General features: G+C 52.9%; 1 long non-coding RNA gene across 2 annotated transcripts in view; it reads left to right on the plus strand.

The window, feature by feature from the left end:
* Positions 1 to 4630: 4630 nt before the first annotated feature.
* Positions 4631 to 26577, plus strand: part of LOC144737510 (uncharacterized) — an 81340-nt gene continuing 59393 nt past the window's right edge. The window contains exon 1 of one of the 2 annotated variants that reach the window (XR_013589010.1): positions 4631 to 4832. This is a non-coding gene — a long non-coding RNA (uncharacterized LOC144737510). Of the gene's footprint in view, positions 4833 to 12610; positions 17585 to 26577 lie in introns of those variants that run through there. The other variant, XR_013589009.1, reaches the window with a different exon arrangement.

The following is a 26577-nucleotide window of genomic DNA, read 5'->3' on the forward strand; positions in this document are numbered from 1 at the left end:
CTCTCACACACAGCTCACTCACACACACAGCTCACCCTCACACACAGCTCAATCTCACACACAGCTCACTCACACTGACTCACTCATACACACAGCTCACTCACACTGACTGACACTGACTCACTCACACTGACTCACACACACAAAGCTCACACACAGCTCATTCTCTCACACACACAACTCACCCTCACACACAGCTCAATCTCACACACAGCTCACTCACACATTTCACTCACACTGACTCACTCACACTGACTCACTCACACACAGCTCACTCACACTGACTCACTCACACTGACTCACTCACACACAGCTCACTCACACAGACAGCTCACTCACACACATCTCACTCTCACACACAGCTCACTCACACACAGCTCGCTCACACACATACACATCTCACTCACACTGACTCACTCATACTGACTCACACTCACACACAACTCAATCTCACACACAGCTCACTCACACAGCTCACTCACACTGACTCACTCACACTGACTCACTCACACACAGCTCACTCACACTGACTCACTCACACTGACTCACTCACACACAGCTCACTCACACACACAGCTCACTCACACACAGCTCACTCTCACACACAGCTCACTCACACACAGCTCGCTCACACACATACACAGCTCACTCACACTGACTCACACACACTCACGCAGCTCACACAGCTCATTCTGTCACACACACAGCTCACACACACACAGCTCACCCTCACACACAGCTCACTCACACACAGCTCACTCGCACGGATTCACACACTCACGCAGCTCACACACAGCTCATTCTCTCTTACACACAGCTCACTCTCACACACAGCTCACTCTCACACACAGCTCACTCACACACACAGTCAGTGTGAGTGAGCTGTGTATGTGTGTGAGCAAGCTATGTGAGAGTGAGCTGTGAGTGAGCTGTGTGTGTGTGAGAGCTGTGTGTGTGAGCTGTGTTTGTGAGTGAGCTGTGTGTGTGAGTGAGCTGTGTGTGAGTGAGCTGTGTGTGAATGAGCTGTGTGTGAGTGAGCTGTGTGTGAGAGTGGGCTGTGTGTGAGTGATCTGTGTTCGTGAGTGAGCTGTGTGTGAGAGTGTGCTGTGTGTGAGAGTGAGATGTGTGTGTGAGTGAGCTGTGTGTGAGAGTGAGCCGTGTGTGAGCTGTGTGTGTGGGTGAGCTGTGTGTGAGTGAGTCAGTATGAGTGAGTCAGTGTGAGTGAGCTGTGTGTGAGTGAGTCAGTGTGAGTGAGTCAGTGTGAGTGAAATGTGAGATTGAGCTGTGTGTGAGTGAGCTGTGTGTGAATGAGCTGTGTGTGAGTGAGCTGTGTGTGAGAGTGGGCTGTGTGTGAGTGATCTGTGTTCGTGAGTGAGCTGTGTGTGAGAGTGTGCTGTGTGTGAGAGTGAGATGTGTGTGTGAGTGAGCTGTGTGTGAGAGTGAGCCGTGTGTGAGCTGTGTGTGTGGGTGAGCTGTGTGTGAGTGAGTCAGTGTGAGTGAGTCAGTGTGAGTGAGCTGTGTGTGAGTGAGTCAGTGTGAGTGAGTCAGTGTGAGTGAAATGTGAGATTGAGCTGTGCGTGAGGGTGAGCTGTGTGTGTGAGAGAATGAGCTGTGTGTGAGCTTTGTGTGTGTGAGTCAGTGTGAGTGAGTCAGTGTCAGTCAGTGTGAGTGAGCTGTGTGTGTGAGTGAGCTGTGTGTGTGAGTGAGCTGTGTGTGAGAGTGAGCTGTGTGTGAGGGTGAGCTGTGTGTATGAGAGTATGAGCTGTGTTTGAGCTTTGTGTGAGTGTGTGTGAGTCAGTGTGAGTGAGTGTGAGTGAGTGAGTCAGTGAGTGTGAGTGAGCTGTGTGTGAGTGAGTCAGTGTGAGTGAGTCAGTGTGAATGAACAGCTCACTCTCACACAGCTCGCTCACACACATACACAGCTCACTCACACTGACTCACACACACACACAGCTCACTCACTCACACGCAGCCCACACAGCTCATTCCCTCACACACACAGCTCACACACACACAACTCACTCTCACACACATCTCACTCGCACGGATTCACACACTCACGCAGCTCACACACAGCTCATTCTCTCACACACAACTCACACAAAGCTCACTTTCACACAGCTCACTCACACAGCTCACTCACACACACAGCTCACTCTCACATACAGCTCACTCATACACACAGCTCACTCACACTGACTCACACTGACTCACACACACAGCTCACACTGACTCGCACACACAGCTCACTCACACTGACACACACACTCACACGCAGCTCACACACAGCACATTCTGTCTTACACACAGCTCACTCACACACAGCTCACTCTCACACACAGCTCACTCACACTGACTCACACTGACACACACACAGCTCACTCTCACACACAGCTCAATCACACACAGCTCACTCTGACACACAGCTCACTCACACTCACAGCTCACACACACAGCTCACTCACACAGCTCACATGCACAGCTCACTCACACTGACTCACAAACAGCTCACTCACACTTACACACACTCACACGCGGCTCACACACAGCTTACACACAGCTCACTCACACTGACTCACACATAGCTCACTCACACTGACTCACACACACAGCTCACTCACACTGACTCACGCACCCTCACGCGCAGCTCACACAGCTCATTCTCTCACACACCAAAGTAACAGACAGCTCACTCACACATAGCTCATTTTCACACACAGCTCACTCACACACAGCTCAATCACACACACAGCTCACTCATGCACACAGCTCACACTGACTCACTCATACTGACTCACTCTCACACACAGCTCACCCACACTGACTCACACAGCTCACTCCCACTGACTCACTCACACTGACTCACACACAGCTCAATCTCACACACAGCTCACTCACATAGCTCACTCACACTGACTCACTCATACACAGCTCACTCACACTGACTCACTCACACACAGCTCACTCACACACAGCTCACGTTCACACAGCTCAAACACACCGCTCACACAGCTCACTCACAAAGCTCACCTTCACACACAGCTCACACAGACAGCTCACTCTCACACAGCTCACTTTCACACACAGCTCACACACACAGCTCACTCACACACACAGCTCACTTTCACACACAGCTCACACACACAGCTCACTCACACACACAGCTCACTCTCACACAGCTCACTCTCACACAGCTCATTCTCACAAACAGCTCACTCACACTGACTCACACACACAGCTCACTCACACTGACTCACTCACACACAGCTCACTCTCACACACAGCTCACTCACACACAGCTCACTCTCACAGACAGCTCACTCTCACACACAGCTCACTCTCACACACAGCTCACTCACACACAGCTCACTCACACACAGCTCACTCACACACACAGCTCACTCTCACACACAGCTCACTCACACACAGCTCACACACACACAGCTCAATCTCACACACAGCTCACTCTCACTCACAGCTCACTCACACACAGCTCACTCTCACTCACACCTCACTCACACACAGCTCACTCTCACACACAGCTCACTCACACACAGCTCACTCTCACACACAGCTCACTCTCACACACAGCTCACTCACACACAGCTCACTCACACACACAGCTCACTCTCACACACAGCTCACTCACACACAGCTCACTCACACTCACAGCTCACTCTCACAGCTCACTCTCACACACAGCTCACACACACAGCTCACTCACACACAGCTCACTCACACACAGCTAACACGCAGCTCATTCACACACAGCTCACTCACTCACATTGACTCACTCACACACACAGCTCACTCACACTGACTCTCACACACACACAGATCACTCACACTGACTCACACTCACATGCAGCTCACACACAGCTCACTCACACTGACTCACTCATACACACAGCTCACTCATACACACAGCTCACTCATACACACAGCTCACTCACACTGACTCACTCATACACACAGCTCACTCTCACACACAGCTCAATCTCACTCATTCTCACGCACAGGTCATACGCAGCACAACTCACACGCCGCCGCACACGCCGTTCGTGAGCACCTAACACAAAGATCCCTGTATAGCCTTAACAGACTGTAGGGGCAAGTGCTGTTAGCGAGCACCTAATAAGGGTGGGACGGCACACGAGGGGTGGGTGGCCAGCACAACGCCCGGCCGCCTTTGTCTCCCTCGTGGCGATGTTTACACACCGCACCGGGTCCTCGTTTGAGGCTGAGTCGACGTAGGGGAGGCTCAGGACCGGTTCAGAGACTCGTCACTGGCGGTGTTGGCCACGAGCCGGAATGGAACTCGGCTGGTCGGTGCGGAGCGCAGCGCTCACCACGACACTGCCGCTCCCCTTCTGTCAACAAACTTGAACTTTGACCCCGCTCTTTGACGTCACCGCTTAGCGTGACCTCATCGGCGTCAAACGCCCGCAGAAGTAGACCTTGCTAGTGACGTCATGTCACCCACTAACGACCATCGCGCTCTTGAGAGTGACGTCACCTCCGTTCGGCCACTGCCGATATCTGTTCCAGTGCCAATCCTTATTTGGGCATAGCTACGCCCAATTACTGGCCGCTCATTAACATAATATATTCGTGAAAGCCGTCGCGAGTTTATTGCGACGAGTTTGGCACCAGCGCCCCACCCCTCCGACGTATGGGCCGGGCTCATTAACATAATTCATTTAAGTTAACAGAGCCGCTCATTGTGGGAGGGGAGTGTATCGTACCCAGCAAGTGACGTCATGTCACCACCTGCTGCGTGACGTCACGCGGTAACAGGAAGTTTCCGCTCCGCCCGTCCACTGAAATCCGAGGTGAGAAATTCTCATCGCGGTTGTGGTTCTTGTGGTAGTGGTGGTGGTTGTGGTGGTGGTTGTGGTTATTTACCGAGGTAGAGCCTCGCTCTCTCTCGTAGGGATGTCAATTGAGTAGCAGCGAGCATGGAAGCGATGCCCTCGCCTGATCGCATTTGCTTCAATTCTCTCGCTTAAATTGAATTTGTCTTGACCTGGCTCACTACTTTGTAACTTTGTTTTACTTTAAATATTCACGCAGTTTTTTTCATATTTTACCAAGCCAAGCCCGCTTTAGCTGCTCTACCGCTCTTGTTTTCAGAAGCGACCTACCCACAACAACAACAAGGTGAGGCTTGTCATCAGCGTGGCGGTGTTCACTCTCTGCATGAGGAGTGGGGACAACAGGAGGATCCGGAGGGAAATCCACGCGACCACGGGGATAGAGAGAGACACGCAAACTCCAAATATACAGCAGGCTTCAGGGTCGGAGAGGTTGTTAACATTTCACCACGGGGAGATAAGAGAGACACGCAGCCTCGGCTGTGTTGATTGATCCTCAATGAATTACTTGGTGGAGTAAGGAAGCATTAATACTGACCGGAAGAAAGGTGGCCAGGCATGTGTCTGGACACACCACCACCTGTTAACCATGCCAGTGTGTGACAGCGTCAAGTGTGTGTTTGCAGTAAAGTCTATTAACTCTTGAACACGGAGGTTATATCAAAACAATTGTTTGTTTTTGTTTTCCTCTGGAACTCTTTGTAAGAATGGAAACAGTCAGGAAGTTAACACAGTACACACATGCAGCTGAAGTCAGATCTGTTCATCCCAGCATGCAAGGACATCGTGAGCCTGGCTGGCTTCACACCTCTAAGTTGCGATTGGACATTAATTTCTGCATAACACTATTAGTTTTATTTTCAACACCTTTTGCTATGTCAGTGGAATTTAGCTTTTAGAAATGTTTATTTTGTAGCCAGACAGCCAAAATTGTGTGCTTGGATTCATATTCTTAGGTGTTTTCGGTAAAGTCACGTAGGTAAAACATTAAAATTAATAAAAGTAAAATAAAATAAAAATCACGACGTTTCGGAGGCAACACAAGTCTCCGTCATCAGGTGGGACCGTCACAGCCAGATTCGCTGCATCAAGTGAGGCAATGATTTAAGATGTAATCCCTTAAAAGCAAGTTGAGGGGGGGAGGAGAGGGGGGGGGAGCTCATCAGAATGTGGTAGCCAATGAATGGAACGCATCGGGAGGGGGAGGGGGGGCGGGGCCAAAAGAATGGACGACGTGGTACACGAGAGCGGCGGCGTGGACGTGGTTGTGCGCAAGCAACTACTGCTGCACACGCCAACGCATTGGACAGAGAGGGGGAGGGGAGGCCAAAGGAGAGTTTGGGGTGTAAGTGTACGTTGACATGTGTGTGTACAAGCACCTGTTGATACACATGATAGAAAAGAACGAAAATGCCCATGTTTATACCAGTGCTGGCTGAACAATGAAGAGAGTACTGTTAAACACTGGGGATGTTAACACTCGGTAAAGTAAAATAGTGCCTGTCAGATAAGATGGTTCAAAAATGTGTAATTAAGTCTTTTTTGCGTGGTTGATAACATCTTTCCAATGATTACTAAGTTTGTACCCATCATCACGGTTGAAATTATGTCTGTGTTTGTATATTTGTATGGCCTCGTGTACAAACCTTTGATGGTAGCCAGGAGGTTTGCAGAGAACCTTGGTCTCGGAAAAGACAATTTCATGAGAGCCCACCGAGTTGTAGCAATGATCGGCAACGGCCGAAGAATCAGTTCTGCCGTGTTTCAGATCTAACTTGTGCTCGCGGACACGATCAGAAACATGACGTTTCGTTTCTCCAATGTAGCAATCACCACAAATGCAACTCAATTTATAGACTCCAGGATACTGTAAGTCAGGAACGACATACTTCACAGATGGAATCAGATCACGGATTTTATGCACTGTACTGAATCGGACTTGGATCTTATGTTTGTTTAGAATTTTGGAGATCTTTTTGGTCACGCCTGCTATGTAAGGTAATGTGATAGTTTTGGTCGGAGTTTCATGTGGCTGTTTCTGTGTGGTGGGAGAAACAGCTTGGCGGATAGTGCGGTCAGATTATCCGTTCATCCTGAGGGCCCAATGTACATGTCTTAATTCACCGGTCAGGTGGTGTTGGTCAGAAATGCCATGGGCTCTGTGGTATAGCGTTTTGATGAGAGAATTCTTTTGAGATGGGTGGTGGTGGGAATCCGGTTTCAAGTAAGAATCTGTGTGGGTGGCTTTCCTGTAGACAATGTCCCAAGGATCCGTCAGGCCTCCTCTCAAACAGAATATCCAAGAATGGTAGTTTACCGACTTTCTCCACTTCCATGGTGAATCTGATGGATGGGTGTCTAGAATTGATGTAGTCCAAGAAGTGGTTCAATGCTGGGAGGCCATGTGGCCAGATGACGAAAGTGTCATCCACATACCTCTTCCACAGGGAAGGATGCAGGGTGGATGTCTGGATGGCGTCTGATTCAAACTTTTCCATGAACATGTTGGCTATAACTGGTGACAAGGGGGAGCCCATAAGGGTACCCTCATTCTGTTTGTAGAAGGTGCCATTCCAGGTAAAATAGGTGTTTTACTTTAAATATTCACGCAGTTTTTTTCATATTTTACCAGGCCAAGCCCGCTTTAGCTGCTCTACCGCTCTTGTTTTCAGAAGCGACCTGCCCACAACAACAAGGTGAGGCTTGTCAACAGCGTGGCGGTGTTCACTCTCTGCATGTGGAGTGGGGACAACAGGAGGATCCGGAGGGAAATCCACGCGACCACGGGGATAGAGAGAGACACGCAAACTCCAAATATACAGCAGGCTTCAGGGTCGGAGAGGTTGTTAACATTTCACCACGGGGAGATAAGAGAGACACGCAGCCTTGGCTGTGTTGATTGATCCTCAATGAATTACTTGGTGGAGTAAGGAAACATTAATACTGACCGGAAGAAAGGTGGCCAGGCATGGGTCTGGACACACCACCACCTGTTAACCATGCCAGTGTGTGACAGCGTCAAGTGTGTGTTTGCAGTAAAGTGTATTAACTCTTGAACACGGAGGTTATATCAAAACAATTGTTTGTTTTTGTTTTCCTCTGGAACTCTTTGTAAGAATGGAAACAGTCAGGAAGTTAACACAGCACACACATGCAGCTGAAGTCAGATCTGTTCATCCCAGCATGCAAGGACATCGTGAGCCTGGCTGGCTTCACACCTCTAAGTTGCGATTGGACATTAATTTCTGCATTTCTGCATAACACTATTAGTTTTATTTTCAACACCTTTTGCTATGTCAGTGGAATTTAGCTTTTAGAAATGTTTATTTTGTAGCCAGACAGCCAAAATTGTGTGCTTGGAGTTTTGGGATAACATTCATTTTGAAGATACGAGGGCTTCCAGGCATGTTTGTGACCATTTGCCTTCTCATTGTGTGCCATAACAGCCCGTGTGATGAATTTGGGACACTTTTTCACTATATCATGAATATATGAATAGGTATAGACGTTTGACTGTATATATGCATTCCTCTGTGCATCGATACTGACGTGTAGATGGTGTTGATATTTTTTTTCTGTCTGCAGCTGTCACTTCTTCTGCATAATTAATCTAATGGAGCAAAGGCACTCTGCGCGGCTCGGTGCATACAGCACGGATCGTACTGGAAATTTGACACGGCACCAGAGAACTCGCACAAGAGAGAAACCCTTCAAGTGCAGTGTGTGTGGGAAGGCATTTTCACATCCATCTGCTCTTCAAAAACACCAGAGAACACACACAGGAGAGAAACCCTTCAAGTGCAGTGTGTGTGGGAAGGCATTTGCACGTTCATGTCCTCTTGTAATACACCAGAGAACACACACGGGAGAGAAACCCTTCAAGTGCAGTGTGTGTGGGAAGGCATTTGCACGTTCATGTTCTCTTGTAATACACCAGAGAACACACACGGGAGAGAAACCCTTCAAGTGCAGTGTGTGTAGGAAGGCGTTTGCACAGTCATCTACTCTTGCAATGCACCAGAGAACACACACGGGAGAGAAACCCTTCAAGTGCAGTGTGTGTGCGAAGGCATTTGCACATTCAATTTCTCTTGTAGCACACCAGAGAACGCACACATGAGAGAAACCCTTCAAATGCAGTGTGTGTGGGAAGGCGTTTGCACAGTCATCTACTCTTGTAGAACACCAGAGAACACACACGGGAGAGAAACCTCTCAAGTGCCGTGTGTGTGGGAAGGCGTTTGCACGGTCATCTACTCTTGGAAAACACCAGATAACACACACGGCAGAGAAACCCTTCAAGTGCAGTGTGTGTGGGAAGGGGTTTGCACGTTCATCTACTCTTGTAGACCACCAGAGAACACACACAGGAGAGAAACCCTTCAAGTGCAGTGTTTGTGGGAGGGCGTTTGCACTTTCATCTCCTCTTGTAGCACACCAGAGAACACACACGGGAGAGAAACCCTTCAAATGCAGTGTTTGTGGGAAAGCGTTTGCACAGTCATCTACTCTTGGAATACACCAGAGAACGCACACAGGAGAGAAACCCTTCAAATGCCGTGTGTGTGGGAAGGCGTTTGCACAGTCATCTACTCTTGTAGAACACCAGAGAACACACACGGGGGAGAAACCTCTCAAGTGCAGTGTGTGTGGGAAGGCGTTTACACGTTCATCTCGTCTTGTAGCACACCAGAGAACACACACGGGAGAGAACCCCTTCAGGTGCACTCCTTGCAGGAAGACGTTTGCACTTGCATCAAATCTTCATGCACACCAGAGAACACACAAGCATCAGAAGATCCAGAAGGAGTGGAGTCTGAAATTAGCTTGTGAAAGTCAAAGTGCCGCAATGAGCCCATCCCTCATTAAACAAGAACCGGAAGAAAATCCCAGCTTGGACACTTTTAAAGGTATCAAGGTGAAATATGAAGAGGTGAAGGTGAAATCTGAAGAAGTGTTGGTCAAGAGCGAAGAAGTGAAGGTAAAATGTGAAGATGAAGATTTAACTCCAAAATCAGACCTTCACATCGATAGAGGCAACATGAAGCAGGAGGAGAATTCTGACTGTGAGGCAGAGCGAGGCAACTCCCAGCAGTTTGTGGAAGTTGAGGTGTGGGTGGACTTCCTCTGTAACAATACAAAGTCAAATGTAGACCCGGTAGATGTGTAGCTTGAGATTATGTCGCTCCAATAGACGCACCTTTGTCACAGGCCTTTAATGACAATAATGTGAAGTTGAATGCACAATTCCTAGGTTCAACCTGCAGGGTAAGAGCGGCCAGTCTTTGTGGACCTGTGGGTTGCGTAGATCTCTAACCAGGAGCATTCGCTATGTAATCATAATTGCATTTACATGGTGCTTGTTTAATCGCCTCAGCAACTTGGAGTTTTGTATCGTATCTCGTCTCAAACACTCGAAGAGCATCCCCAAGTAGCAACTGCCCCTGTGTGGCACAAGGAGGTGGCCCTGCACCGGCCTGCATGTGGACAAGAGCCTGTCAGTAGGGGGCGGTGGTTGATGTGGCATCTTAGTTGTGGAGTTTGTAGGTAATGTTTTAGAATTTGATAAATTTTGACCCAGATGCCAGCATGCAATGGCCTCGTTTTAAATTACACAATATTATGTTGTACATATGTAATGCGGGCGAAAGCGACCTTCCGGATGTGACGTCACGAGGAGGCGGAGCCAGGTGACGTGGGTGAAAGGTAGGGGGTCCTTAAGCGGGTAAACCGGAAGGAGAAGTCAGTCGGGGTGTGAATGGAAAGGTGTGGGGCCACGCGGGCGTACGAGCCGAGGGGGCACCGTCAGAAGCGGGAGCCAACCCTGGGAACAGTAGGGAGCTACTGGGAGGTGTAAAGCTGCAGATAGAGATAGGCAGTAAGGCTGTGTGTGAGGGGCAGCGGGGTGGCTGCCAAGAGTCGCAGGAGCGACGAGAAGGCGAGACAGCACGAGGCTGTCAGAGCTGCAGCAGGAACAGCCAAGGGAGCTGTGTGAGAGTACAGCAGCGGAGCTGCTGTGGGGCTGCAAGAGCGACAAGAACAGCAGCGGGGCTGCTGATGTGGACTGGAGTGACATCGGAACCAGCACAGAGAGAATAAGAGAGACAGCCGTGTGGGAACGCAGTACGGACCGAATAAAGGACACCGAGCCAGAGATCGTGGTCAAGTCTTTTATTACACTGGGGTCAGAAGTGAAACGGCATGTCTAAGCAAGTAAGGAAGAAACTTCCCCCGGCGCCAGCATCGGCTTCTTCGTCCGACGACGACGAATTCCCTCCGACCACGGATTCTGCTGGGGTGGTGGAGGAGAGCCCTGCTGAGGCGAGCACGGGGACGGGCGTGGAAGATGTCGGCGCGATGGCGGGTCCGTCAACAACATCGGACACTGACCAAAGATGGCAACAGGTGGCAGAACAACTGGAGACACTCAAGGACGTCCTGGCGCATCTATGTCACCTCGTTACGCCAAGGACGACGATGGAACGAGAAGGTGCTCCACGGGCCGCCACGTTGCCTGCCCTGCCGCCGCCATTGGCCACGCGGCAAGAAGACGCCATCTTGCGCGCTCCGCGGCGCCAAACCGCCATCTTGGCCACGCCGCGGGCCGACGCCATTTTGAATTTGCCTCCAGAACAACCATCATTGGAAGACGGCGTAAAGAGGAGTCGGAGTCGCCACCTTACTACAGTTAAGGAATTCTCTATCGGGGGCGATTGGAGCGCTTTCGCCTGCCGATTTTTGGCGGCGGTTCGTTCAGCAAGATGGACCGATGCGGAGGCCTTGGAAGTGTTGCCGACTCTACTGGACGACGAATCTGTTCGATTTTTCCGTTCCATAACGGCCGATAAGAAGAAGACTTTATGTGGAGTTTTTGAGGAAATGGCCGACGCCTATGAGCCACCTGACGACGCGCATCGGCGATTCGCTCAACGACAACGAGCACCCGAAGAATCGCCCGTGGCGTTCAGGGGTGCGGTGTTGGAGCTGGCCATGGCAGCATATCCTGACACGCCACAGGATCTGCTCGAGCCTCTCATATTGGGAAAAATGCTGGAGCTGTCTCGGGATCTGGGGATCCCCATGCCTGTGTGTGGGCATGAGAAGCTCACGTCCCGGGCGGCAGCAAAGTGTCTGGATGCGCAGTTTAATCTCCGTCGCTGGAAGCAAGTGGCGGCATGGACGGGTGGGCCCGTCAAGGAAGGAGGCGCGATGGGGTGGGACCCCACAAGGGCGATCTATGTGCCGGATGAGCGGGGTCCACAGGAGCTGACGGCTGCCTCCTCTCCATGGTCGGGACGCGGAAGGCCGGGGCCGCGCGCTACGCCATCGGGACGGGGCCGCCGGGATGCAAGACCTGCGCTTCGGCGCAACGAGGCCGATTGCTTCCGCTGCGGCCGTAGGGGCCATTACGCCAAAGATTGCTGGGCCCGCTTCCCGGGTCCGCCGCAGCAGGAGCCCACAACACCGGACAAGCCGACCAAGGAACCTCCGAAACAGGCATGTCGGCACGCACCAGACACTCGGCAAGGCTTTACACCTCACCCACCACCTTTGTTGCGCGATCCTATTGTTGTTGTTAAAGAAAGGCCATCGACGGGGCCTTGTCATTCAGTTACGCAGTGGCGCAAATTGGCACGGAGAGTTGTCGCGGCCGCTACGGGTTCGTCCACTGTACCGGGGTCCATACAAGGTGTGGACGTGCGCATTTTGGTCGACTCGGGAGCGTCTGCGACTATTATATCGGATGTCATTTTCCATCTGTTGGGCATTCCGCCGGGGGCTGTGCGTCCGGTTTATGGGTCTTGCGTCGCTGCGAACGGGGGTAGTATGGGTATCGTGGGCCAGGTGGATGCTAAGATATCTATAGGGGATGTGTCGGCTTCGGGCGTTGTGTTAATATCGAGATCTTTGGCGGTTCCTTGCTTACTAGGCACGGATTTTTTGGCTAAGATGCCCATTTTGATTAAAATCAATGAGAATTGTATTGAATTGCCGGGGGGGCCGTCGAATCTCGTTTCTGCCGTCGCCCTGGGGGCGACCTGCTTCGGCCGTACAGGTGCAGGCGCTGTCCGTCGCATCTGTGGACATCCCACCTGGTTCACAGATGCTTATACCCTTGCGGTATCGGAAGCCCCTGCCCAATCGGCTAGGAGCATTAGGGGTCTTGTCACCATCCGCCACGATAACAACGGGATTGGCGTTAGTTGGGGCACAGACCATCGTCCGGCCGGATCAATTACCGGTTTTACAGGTGCTTAATGCGGGGGTGGAAAACATCCGTGTTCCGGCCGGTACGGTTGTGGCACATGCCACTACGGCGTTTGCGACGCACGATTGTCCGCATCGCCGGGGAGTGGTCGCTGGTGTTTCCGAGCCAAGGGGTTCGGATAATCGTTGGATCGCTACCTTATGTGACGAAAATTCTTCCCTGTCCGTGGGGCAACGTGATGCGCTGCGTAAATTGTTGCTGACGTATTCGGATGTGTTCAGCTCCGACGATTTGGATTTGGGACGCACATCGTTGCTTTCCCATCACATTGAGACGGGCGACGCTGCCCCTATTCGGTTAAATTCGCATCGGATGAGTCCAGCGGAGCGAGAACACGTTCGGGGGGCGGTGGAAGACATGTTGGCTGCGGACATTATATCGCCATCTAACAGCCCATGGGGCGCTCCTGTGGTCTTGGTTAAGAAAAAGGATGGCAACTTGCGATTTTGTGTCGATTTCCGGAAATTGAATAAGATATCGGTGGCAGATGCGTACCCCCTGCCGCGTATGGACGACTCCCTTGACGCATTGTCGGGGGCTAAGTTCTTTTCCACACTGGACCTCTCTTCGGGATTTTGGCAGCTTCCCCTTGACGAGTCCTCACGGGAGACAACCGCATTCCGTACGCCGCAGGGGTTATTTCAATTCAACTGCCTCCCGATGGGATTGAATGCGGCCCCTGCTACATTTCAAAGATTGATGGAGCTCGTTTTGACGGGGTTGCAGTGGGAGACGTGTCTTATATATTTGGACGATATTATTGTGTTCAGCCGCACATTTGAGGAACATTTAACGCGGCTGGAGACAGTGTTCACGAGGATGCGCTCTGCCAATTTGAAATTCAAACCAAAGAAATGCCACCTACTGCAACGGTCCGTCCGTTATTTGGGGCACATTGTGAGTGCAGAGGGGGTCTCCACGGATCCGGAAAAGACGGCGTGTGTCCGGGATTGGCCGACTCCGGCCTCTGTGGGGGATGTTCGGCGGTTTTTGGGATTTGCCTCGTATTACCGAAGATTTGTGCCGGGGTTTGCGACGATTGCGAGGCCCTTGCATCTCCTTACGGGTAAAGGACGGAAATTTGTTTGGGGAGAGCCGGAAGAGGCGGCCTTTCGGAGTCTGCGTGATCTATTGGCTACGGCCCCGACATTGGATTATCCCGATTTTGATCGCCCTTTCATTCTTGATACGGACGCGAGTGACACAGGTATTGGGGCGGTATTATCACAGTCTAAAGGGGGCGTAGAGCGCGTCGTGGCGTATGGTAGCCGAGTCTTGTCGCCTGCGGAAACACGCTACTGCGTCACTCGTAGAGAACTTTTGGCGGTTGTTTTTTTCCTACGGCAATTTCGACCGTACCTTTACGGTCGTTCTTTTATTGTGCGTACGGATCATGCGGCCTTGCAATATGCACTTAAAATGGACCAGCCATCGGGACAGTGGGCACGTTGGTTGGACACGCTGCAGGAATTTTCCTTCCAAATTCAACATCGGAAGGGAGTGCGCCATGCGAACGCTGACGCACTTTCCAGATTACCAGGGCGCGCCCCTTGTAAATGTGCGTCGGGGACGCATAGGTGTTCGCCGATTCTGAACCCCCCTCAGCCGCTTACGTTGGCCGTCGGGAAGTCGGATACTCCGATGGAACCGGGACCGACTGATGGGGTTTTGAATCTGCCGCGGTCTGTCTGGATTCGGGAACAGATGATGGACGAGTCGTTGTTGTCCATGCGGAAGCGGTCTATGAGGGACAATGGGAGTCCGAGTTCGGCTGTGGGGCCGCGAACCGCTCTCCGAGATGGTCTGCTTATGTGGCAAGAAAGGTTCCAGGAAAGCTGGCGTGTGGTGGTACCAACGTCCTTGCGATTTGAGTTGATTAGAACTCTCCATTGTGACACACTATTGCATTTAGGGGTGCAGAAGACCTTGTTGACGTTACAACGTCATTATTTTTGGCATGGCATGGCGACAGATGTCGTAGGGCACGTGCGCGCGTGCCCTGAATGCGCCCGGCGTAAGCCGCCTAAACATCCTTACGTGCCGCCTCTCCAGTCGATTCAGGTGTCTCGAGTCAATGAATTGGTGGCACTGGACATATTGGGACCCTTCCCACCATCGGCGAGGGGGAATAAATATTTGCTGGTAGGGGTTGAGTATCTCTCCCGTTGGCCGATGGCCTGGCCGTTGCCCGATCAGTCGGCCGCAGCCATCACCGACGCCTTTTTGTTTGGGTACATTATGGACAAGGGGGCGCCGGAGAGACTCCTCACGGACCAGGGCCGAAATTTCTCTTCTAAATTATTGGCTGAAGTGTGCGCAGGCCTTGGGACTAAGAAGATACGGACATCTCCATACCATCCGCAGACGGATGGTATGGTTGAGCGGCTGAACAGGACATTGTCTGCCATGCTTTGCCATACTGTGAGTGAACAGCAATCGGATTGGGATCTGCACATCCCCGGAGTGCTTTCGGCGTACAGGATGACGCCCCATGCGGCTACAGGGTATTCGCCGTTTTACCTTATGTATGGTCGGGAAAACGTGCCTCCGGTGGATGTGCAATTGGGTACTGGGGTGAAGGGACCTCGTAAACCACTCCCTGAATACATTCGGGACACGGTTCGCCGGGTTACGGAGGCGCGGGAAAACGCCCGCGTGGCTACGGCCAAAGCCCAGGCCCGGAACGAGCGGTATGCTCGGCGGTCTGAGGGGGAGTGCCCCTGGAAGGTGGGAGACCTGGCCTGGCTCCATTGCCCGCAGGTGCGGCCGGGGACCTCTCCTAAATTGCACAAACCTTGGCATGGTCCTGTGCGCCTCATTGAGGTTCCCAATCCACAGTCGGCGCGCGTTCAGTTTGGTTCTCGCCGTTGGTTTGTTCATACGTCGCGGTTGAAACCATATGTTGCTCCCCTACGTGATGCGTCATCTCCCAATGTTGCCTTGCCGGGGTCTGTTGCTGCTGACTCTGACTCTTCCCCGCCTGCGTCCATTGATCTTGCTAGAGCGCCTGTCGTACCTGTTCCAGACAGGCCGACCGTGACACCGCGGGGGAGGAGTGGGCCTGTTCGGAGGGCGCCTGCCAGGGCTGCGGTACCTTCAAGCCCGGCGACCCTTCCGACCCCGCTGCAGGCGCATTCGCGGAATACGACCAAGACTGATTCGTCAGGGACACGAGATGTCGGTGGACTTCCAATCGCAGCAGGGGAATTACCCCCTGTCATTTCTCGTGTTCCATCGCGTCCCCGTTCTACAAGTGGGCCGCCGACCGTCCGGGACGGGCCGGCGACCCGCACTCGTTCCAAATCGCTTACGTTTCGTTGATTGTATGTTGTTATTGTTCTTGTTCTTGCCGTCGTATTTATCGCATGCTTTCGTACGTTCGTCGATGTTACTTGTGTGTTGTTCTTGTTGTTATATTGCATGCTTAGTGTCCTTTAAGGGGGAAGGTCGGTTCACCGCATTACGCTTTGGTGTTGTTCAGCCGAGGTCGGCTGGGTTTTTTCTATGGGGGAGGGTGGTGTAATGCGGGCGAAAGCGACCTTCCGGATGTGACGTCACGAGGAGGCGGAGCCAGGTGACGTGGGTGAAAGGTAGGGGGTCCTTAAGCGGGTAAACCGGAAGGAGAAGTCAGTCGGGGTGTGAATGGAAAGGTGTGGGGCCACGCGGGCGTACGAGCCGAGGGGGCACCGTCAGAAGCGGGAGCCAACCCTGGGAACAGTAGGGAGCTACTGGGAGGTGTAAAGCTGCAGATAGAGATAGGCAGTAAGGCTGTGTGTGAGGGGCAGCGGGGTGGCTGCCAAGAGTCGCAGGAGCGACGAGAAGGCGAGACAGCACGAGGCTGTCAGAGCTGCAGCAGGAACAGCCAAGGGAGCTGTGTGAGAGTACAGCAGCGGAGCTGCTGTGGGGCTGCAAGAGCGACAAGAACAGCAGCGGGGCTGCTGATGTGGACTGGAGTGACATCGGAACCAGCACAGAGAGAATAAGAGAGACAGCCGTGTGGGAACGCAGTACGGACCGAATAAAGGACACTGAGCCAGAGATCGTGGTCAAGTCTTTTATTACACATACACTGTTAAGCAGACGGTGCGTATTTTTTTAAATAACTTATTGTTAATACGATATAACCTGATTCAGCATAATTAGGTGCAGTAATTAAATTTTGTTAAAATGACTCAATAATTTAGAATTAATACTTGTCTTATTTTGTCTATAAGGGTCAAACATTGATTAAGTGATGTTAGGACAAAGTGTGTGTTTTGGAAGTAACCTGGATAGTTCACTCTGGTGAGACCCGTTGTTTTTGTGATACAGGTCAAAGGGTACTTTTGTGTTTTCAGGAAGCATCTCCCTTTGGAGCAACTCATTGTCTTTGAAATAGGGAGCTCATTCGGATCATTCATCAGTTACAACGCATACCACTCAAAAGTTACACGAATAGGAGGTACATTCTCTACAACACTAATTATAATTTTGTATTACATGTTGATGTAGATTTTGTCGAACTAGGACTAGAAATTCTCCTTGCTGATTAACGTCTGAATGTTCACAACCATGGGTTGAAGCAAGCCCCTCACAACCTTTTACGGCCTTGGGCCAGGAAAGTCATGAAAAAAAACTGCGCACGAACGACGCATCCACGCAAGCTCCCGATGGTCCGTTTTGAAGTTTGAAAATGAAACAACGTTGAATTGTATTATATTTTGAATTAGATAATTGTATTTCTTCATTAAAAGCTTATATCATTTTACATCTGGTAGACTTAATCGAAAACGACATTTCGTGTAAATTTCCTCTCGTCGTTAAGTAGATGGCCTTGCCGGGGATTTGGTTCAATGCGGACTTTCACCTTGTTGGGATCGCGGGATCGAGATAAGGCGACACAGAGCTGGCTGTGCAATAAGACCGCCGTCCGTAGATAGATTCCAACGTGATCGAACGTCTGTCCCTGCGCCTCCGTCGTTCATACAGGGGGTGTGTAGGTTTCAGCGCCCCCTGCATGAAAACGACGGAAAATGCAGCGTTCGTCACAGATAGATGAAGTTGTGCGCTTATATAAGAGTATAGCCAGTGGGTTTCAAAGTACCTTCGTCTTACAGCAATCAATTTCGCGTGAGCCCAACGCATTAAACAATGCTCAGCTGAGCGGGGCAAGCCACGGTGTGGGGGGGGGGAGGCACCTTATATATGTCGCGTGCCGTAGCTCACGTGACTTCTGCCGCGAAAATGTCTGGATGTTTTAATCTGATGACGACTGCTTGTGTTGTGATCAAAACGTCGCGATTTATTTTATTATTTTATTTTTTCTATGTACGTGACTTTACCGAAAGAACCAAAGAGTATGAAAGACGTCTTGTCTGCTGATCTTGTTCATATCTGTGTACATCGATATCCCACATTGCTTATGAAGTACCGGTGAAGACGCTGGACACCCAGGTTGAGGCACACGTATATTTATTTCAGCTTGTCGGTACAGGACAACACTAGAGGGGGTAGCGGCCCCCTCACCCGGCTGACTGGGGATATCCCCTAGCTAACCTCACCTATCCCCAAGTCCTCCTCTAACGAGCTAGGGGAGGCTAACTGGCCCGACACTGGTGAGTCGGGCTACGGTCTCCGGAGTCCCAGGGTCTAACCCCGGTTCACGGAACCACGCCTCTGGCTCGATCCTCTGCAGCCCTGACAAGGGCGGCGTCGAGGGGAGTCCAGGGCTCTAGCTAGAGGATCTTCACTCTTCCTCCTTCGTTCCCAGACTGAGCCCCGAGCTCTCTCTGTCCTCCCCCTTTATACTCCTCACCAGGATCCCAACCCCCCAGGCTGCCTGACGCGGACGTCGTTGCGGGCACCCCCCGTGTACTCCCGTAACTCCGCCCACTGTGTTTGTTACCCATTGGATCGTATGCACTTACAGCCCTCCCGTAACAGCCCTACATCACCCCCCCCATTACAGCTCGCAGCCGTCCCGGCTGCAACAATTCCAAATAAAGGAACATTTACCCCTCGACCCCGTGTGTGCCTCATTTTTTTTTTTCAACAAAATGCAAATTGAAGAACAACAACAAGAACAACAACCATACCCCCGAAAGGAATGTCCGACGCACCCCCCCCCCCCGCATAAATACGAAATCCGTAAAAGCACGTATATACAACTAGCCAGGAACTCCCCCCAGCACACACACAGCACACCCACGACACACAACGCACCCACAACACACACACCGCGCCCACACAACACAACACACACAGTGTGCAAGGAGCACACCACCGACGCAGCATACAGTGACCATGACACGTGAAGGAAAATAAATAAAAAAAGTTTTTTTCTTTTTCTTCCTGCTGTATATCATAAGAGTCTGCGCATTTTAGCGCGCGTCCTTGCCGCAGGCCCGTCACACGGGGCAACCCCGGACGGCGGACCATCCGGTGGCGGCTGTCCCATTCGAGGTGAGGTCGCGATTGAAGTCGCGCGACTGTCGGCATCACCTGTGTGGGTTCCAGGGCGTGAGCCCGTCATTCCCGGTGCACCTGTGGGTGGGACAGCCGGCAACACATCAGGCGAGAGCAGCGACGGACCCTCCGAGTCGGTCGACCCCCCACATGCTTGGCCTCGCGTGCGTGGCGTGGGCCCCCGCACCGCAACAAACGGCTTCAGCCTAGAGGGGTGTACAAACCACCGGCGCCTCCCCCATTGGATTCGAACGCACTGAGGCCTCAAAACCTCAACAACCTCGACGGGGCCCCGCCACGGGCGTACGAGTTTAGAGGAGGTCGCGAGTGGTACCTGGGGACAGTGCAGCCATGCCCTGTCCCCCGGCTTCCACTGCAGCACGTGCGCGCGAGCCAGTCTGAGGCGCTCGTTCGCCTTCTGACGCCTGTCAGAATTTAGCCTCGCCGCATCCCGCGCCTCAGTCAGTTTGTCAAGGTTAAATTTAACGTGATCGTCCAATTTAGATTTGCCCAGCGGCACGGGGATCTGCAGCTGTGCCCGAACAGGTGGGTCGGGTTCGCGGCCATACATAAGAAAGAAAGGTGAAAACCCCGTCGCAGCATGGGGAGCCAATCTGTATGCCGCTAGAACCCCTTGAATTTGTAAGTCCCAATCAGCCTGTGAGTCCGAAACTTGCTGCGACAACATAGACGTGATGGTGCGATGCAGACGCTCGACCATCCCGTCCGTTTGCGGGTGATAGGGAGAGGTTCGAATTTTTTTCGTTCCTAGGAGATCACAGACTTGTTTTAGGAGTTTCCCCGAAAAATTTCTACCCTGGTCGGTCAACAACCGCTCCGGGGCACCTTTGTCCATGACATAACCTTGGACAAAGGCGTCGACGATGGCTGCTGCCGACTGATTCGCCAGGGGCCAGGCCATAGGCCAGCGCGTAAAATATTCGACCCCAGTAAGCAAATATTTATTTCCCCTGGAGGTGGCGGGGAATGGCCCCAGAATGTCCAGTGCGACCAGTTCATTTATTCTGGAGACCTGGATGGATTGCAAGGGCGGGTTCGACTCCCGTGCCGGTGGTTTGCGCTGCGCACACTGAGGGCATGCCGCCAACAGATCAGCGACATCCCTTGTCATACCCGGCCAAAAAAAATTCAGCTGGAGCAAGGCGAGTGTTTTCTGGGTACCTAGGTGGAGGAGGCGCTCATGAGCAGCCCACACCACCTTACCCCGTAGGCCAGAAGGGACCACCAGCCGGTGACGCTGGGATTTCCCGTCCCAATGCATAAGCAAGCCCGCATGGGTTTCCCATGCGTCGGCATGACCCGTCACACGCCCCCTCTCCCCGGCGCGACGACGCAACGCGAGGAGGGAGGCATCCTCCAACTGGAGGCGCCCCCATTCATCAACGGGCAATCCAAGCAGGGAATCTCTCCCCTGTTCGGCGATATCAATGGGGACTACCGTTTCATCGTCGGCGGCCGCCGCCAGGACCGGAACCATCATGTCCCCTACTGGCTTGCAACGCCCCGACCCCAGGAGGCATGCGCATTCGGAGGCGGTTGGCATCCGCGACAGAGCGTCAGCGTTGGTGTGGCGGACGCCCTTACGATAAGTGGTTTCAAAACTGAAATCCTGGAGGACCTCCAACCATCGGGACAATTGTCCCGATGGCTGTTGAACCTTCAGGGCGTACTGCAGTGCCGCATGATCTGTGCGGACGGTGAAATGCCGACCGTACAGATATGGGCGATACTGTTGGATGAAATAGACGATTGCCAACAGTTCCCTACGGGTGACACAATATCTTTGCTCCGTTGGAGACAACACCCGACTGCCGTACGCGACCACCCGTTCCACGCCGTCAACCACCTGGGAAAGCACGCCTCCAATACCTGTGTTGCTCGCGTCGGTGTCGAGCAAAAACGGCCTCGAAAAATCTGGGTAAATCAAGGGAGGAGCCTTCACCAGCGCGTCCCGAAGGGAGCAGAAAGCGGCTTCCTCATCCTGACCCCAGTGGAACCGGACCCCTTTTGATGTTAACGCGTGTAGGGGTTTTGCAATCGTTGCAAAATTAGCGACGAAGCGTCGGTAATATGATGCGAAGCCAATAAAACTCCTGACCTCTCCCACCGTGGTGGGAGTCGGCCAGGAGCTGACACACTGCGTTTTGGCGGGATCGGTAGCAATACCCGAGCGCCCTACGATGTGCCCCAGATAACGCACCGACTCGCGTAACAAATGGCATTTCTGGGGCTTAAATTTCAAATTAGCAGCCCGCATCTTTAGGAAAACCGCCCGCAACCTCTGGAGATGTTCGTCAAAAGTTTTACCAAAGACAATAACGTCATCCAAATAAATCAGGCACGACTCCCATTGCAATCCAGCCAAAACCAATTCCATCAATCGCTGGAAAGTTGCCGGCGCTGAGTGTAAGCCCATCGGCAACCGGTTGAATTGGAACAGGCCGTGCGGTGTACGGAAAGCAGTTTTAGGCTTAGAATCATCGTCCAGAGGAAGCTGCCAGAATCCCGAAAGTAAATCTAGAGTGGAGAAGAATCGCGCTCCCGCCAAGGCGTCCAGCGATTCGTCCATCCGTGGGAGCGGGTATGCGTCGGCGACCGAAATTTTATTAAGGCGCCGAAAATCCACGCAAAACCGCAACGAGCCGTCCTGTTTTTTAACCAGGACGATCGGCGCTCCCCAAGGGCTGGTGGAGGGAGAAATGATGTCGGCGGCTAACATGTCATCAACAGCCGATTTGACATGGTCCTTTTCGGCGGGACTTAACCGAAACGGATTTTGGCGAATTGGCGGGCTGTCACCCGTGTCAATATGGTGACGCAGCAGGTGAGTGCAACCCAAATCATATTTATCTCGACTGAAAACGTCGGAAAATTCCCTCAGTAGCGTTCTAAGCTGTTGGCGCTCTGAATTTGTCAGGTCCGTCGATCCCGCACAAAGCGCGTCGATCCACCCTTCATCGCTGTCCGAATGTGGGAGCATCCGGGAAGCAGTGTCAACGAGGTTCGCGACAGGTTCCTCGCAGGGCACTGGCGTCGCGTGAGCGAGCACCGTCCCTTGAGGAACCACCACCGTCTGCGATCCCACATTGAGGACCGCGATGAAAGGGTCCCCGTCCCCTCTTACGACGGTCTGGGCCGGAATCAAATGAGGCCCATTAACCCCGGCCCTAGACGGTCCCAGCAAAACACCCTGATCCCCTATGCCCTTCGCGAAGGGCTTACGAAGTTTCAGAGGCACTAGCATTTGAGCTCCCGGCGGCACACGAACAGTTTGAACGACGAACGCCGGTACCGTCGCGAACGCCGACCGAGCCGCCGCAGGGGATGGCAGGAACGCCATGCGCCGCCCCGATGGAAGCTCAATGCATCCTTGGTCGATCAAAATACGAATGGGCATTTTCCCTAAGAAATCCGTCCCCAGCAGGCACGGAACCGCCAGCGAGGAGGAAACGAAAATCGGCCCCGACAATTTGATGTCCCCAATAGAAATTTGCGCTCGAATCTGTCCCATGATGCCGAGAGAGCCCCCGTTAGCGGCATAGAATGGGACGTTAACCGGCAGTAAAGGCCGGCTTTGTACGGGCAGAATATTGTAAATTAATTCCGAAATGATTGTCGCCGATGCCCCCGTATCGACCAAGATGCGTACTTCTACCCCGTCAATGTGTCCGACCACGGCCGACGACCCTGACGACGCGGCTACCACGCGATGGGCCAACACGGACCACTGTTTGGGCTCGATTTGAGTCCCCGCAGTGATCCGCGTTGGCCCCTCGCAACGCGACATCGGCCCCCCGTTTGTTGCGGTGCGAGAGCGTGCAACGGGTAGGTGCTTTGGCCAAACATGTGTGGTGCCGCGACTCGCCGGGTCATGTTGCTGGAGCTTGGGAGGAGGAGGCCCGGCGTCCCGTCGAGGCGTCGTCCCGCGCTGTCGAGGAGAGCGGCACCCCGAGGCGACGTGGCCCCGGACGCCGCAGTTGAAACACCGCGGGAGCCCCGGTGGAGACGACGGGCGGTTGAAACGGCTTGACCCGTCCCGGGCCGACCGTACTTCTTGCGCCTGTTGCCGTCGATGGTCGACGGCGAAGAGCTCCTCCGTCGGAAGGGTGGCTGCAGCCACCGCACGCCCTGCCGATGCCCTGCTGGCTTTCCGCCGCAGGGACAGAAGGTTGGCGTGAAGGAGGCGCGCCGCCTGAAGAGAGGTCATCTCGGCGTCCTCCTGTGCGACGACAGCGATGTCCAGGTCGTCTGCCAGGAGGAGTATTTTCTCCGTGACCATCGCGTCCACGCCATCGTCGTCCATACGGGGAAAAGCCGTCTTAGCCAGCGCTAGGAGGCTCGTCCTGTATGCCAGGGGCGACTCCTTCTCACCCCGCTTGCGCTCGTAGAACTGCTCTCTGCATTCCGCTGAAGGTCCATAGACCCCGGCCAGCAGTTGTAGTGCCTTCGGCAGAGTAGACCGCTTCTCTTTCGGCGCCGATGTGAGGGCGGCGAGCGCGTCTGCGTCGAGGAGCGCCGGCAGCGCGCAGAGGGCTTCATCGTCGGACCACCTTGCCATTTCTTGGTGGGCGATGAAGCGTCGCTGGAAGCCGCCCCAGTCGCCCTCTGCACCAACAAATTCTTTCAGCGGAGGCAGCCGTTGTTGCAGCGCAGCGTTCGCCTTGGAAGTCCGTAGGCTGCTATCCCCGGGACTCGGCTGTGCGTCGGCGCGAATGGCAGATGGAATCGCCTGTCGCGGATGTGATGACGCTCCCTCCGCTGGAGATGACGCAGCTGTCCCAGCGAGAGCGGTGTCGGACCCGAGGTTGAGCCCGGCCACGCCCTCCGCAGCTGCCGTGACGTTGGCGGGAAATTCAAAGTTGGAGTCTTCAGAAATGGCGGGAAGGCGCTCAGGTCGACGACTCCCCTCGCCCCGTGGTGGACCACCAGCCCCCAGCCGCGTGATGTTTTCCAGTGTGGCGGCAGCGGCGTACAGTAGCTCCGCCAGTCTCTCGTGAGCCAGCCGTAGCGCGTCTGGCTGCGGCCCCTCTTCATGCCGATGCCCCGGTAGGAACGCGTCGGCCCCCGGCTGCGCCATGTCTTGGTGAGCCGCCTCGGGCTCAACGACTTCAGGAGTGTCCTCCTCCGGTACTCTGGCTCGAGCTGTCTGACGTGTTTCCATGTCCGTAGTACTTCTGACACCAGATGAAGTACCGGTGAAGACGCTGGACACCCAGGTTGAGGCACACGTATATTTATTTCAGCTTGTCGGTACAGGACAACACTAGAGGGGGTAGCGGCCCCCTCACCCGGCTGACTGGGGATATCCCCTAGCTAACCTCACCTATCCCCAAGTCCTCCTCTAACGAGCTAGGGGAGGCTAACTGGCCCGACACTGGTGAGTCGGGCTACGGTCTCCGGAGTCCCAGGGTCTAACCCCGGTTCACGGAACCACGCCTCTGGCTCGATCCTCTGCAGCCCTGACAAGGGCGGCGTCGAGGGGAGTCCAGGGCTCTAGCTAGAGGATCTTCACTCTTCCTCCTTCGTTCCCAGACTGAGCCCCGAGCTCTCTCTGTCCTCCCCCTTTATACTCCTCACCAGGATCCCAACCCCCCAGGCTGCCTGACGCGGACGTCGTTGCGGGCACCCCCCGTGTACTCCCGTAACTCCGCCCACTGTGTTTGTTACCCATTGGATCGTATGCACTTACAGCCCTCCCGTAACAGCCCTACACTTACATGTACACGCCACACTGAAATTAATATAAACTAGAACGACTTCCGGGGATGGGCAAAGATCGAGAAAACTCTTTCCATGGAGCGAGTTCAGTGTTTTCGATTCAACATCTCTGTCCGTCTTTGTCTCTGTTGCCTCTGTGTGTCTCTCTCTGTCTCCTCTATCTTTCTCTGTCTCTGTATTCATCTTGTCTGTGTCTGTCCGCCTGTCTTGTCTGTCTGTGTGTGTCTGTCTATCAGCATCTGTCACACCGGAGTCAACGACTGTCAATAGCAGCACACGCCCGTTTAACTCCCACGGCTACACGCCACTCAAACTTGCTCCGAACACACAAAGACAAAGATCCCCCGTATAGCCTGGACAGAATGTCGGGGCAAGTGCCCAATCCTTGTCCCTCGTTTTCATGAGCTTAGTAATCAAAGGATCAAACCATGGTGGGCGGTTCCCTTTAGTTTTAAATCTAACCAACGGAGCATGTTTGTCAAGAATTTGGAGAAACGTGTACCTGAAGATCTCCCAAGCCGTAGTCAGGTTTGGGATTTCAGAGACCTTGTCAATATCCAAGTGAAGCACATCATTAGTAAATGCCTGAATGCTCAAGTGTCTCATGGAGTGCTTCTCAAACAATTTAGGGGGGGCTTTGGGTCTGGCTGATGATCTCACCCCAAATATGAAGGAGTGATCACTAAGGTTATTACCCAGAACACCAGTCAGTGCGATATTGTGAGGGTCATTTGTCAATAGGACGTCAAGCAGACATGACTATCCCGGATTTTTTAGGTTGGGTCTTGTGGGGACATTTATTAATTGAAATAGGTTAAATTCATCTGTAAAATGTGTGGCCACAGCCTGCGATTTTAGCCAATTCCAATTTAGATCACCCACTAAAACGATTTCACCTTTAGGGAGGCCCCCAAGAAGCTCTCTCAGTGCAGACGCAGCTTCAACATCCCTACCACTAGGTGGTCTATAGCAGCACACTACCAATATCTGTTGATTATTTGGGAGAGTTATTCTGAGAGCAAGACCTTCAAAGCAAGTTTTTTTAAACAAGGAGTGAGCTGGTGAACATGCAATAGTATTACAAATATAGATGGCAATTCCACCTCCTTTAGATCCTCGGTCAAGCCCAAAAAGGTTGTAGTTGTCAATCGTAATCTGCAAGTCATTTACAGCAGGAGTGAGAAATGTTTGTTAGGCAAAAAATGTCCGGGTCCAGACTTGCCACTTCTAGTTTTAGTTGACTTAATTTAA

The sequence above is a fragment of the Lampetra planeri genome, chromosome 71 (assembly GCF_965212315.1).
Source record: "Lampetra planeri chromosome 71, kcLamPlan1.2.h2, whole genome shotgun sequence".
Lineage (NCBI taxonomy): Eukaryota > Metazoa > Chordata > Hyperoartia > Petromyzontiformes > Petromyzontidae > Lampetra > Lampetra planeri.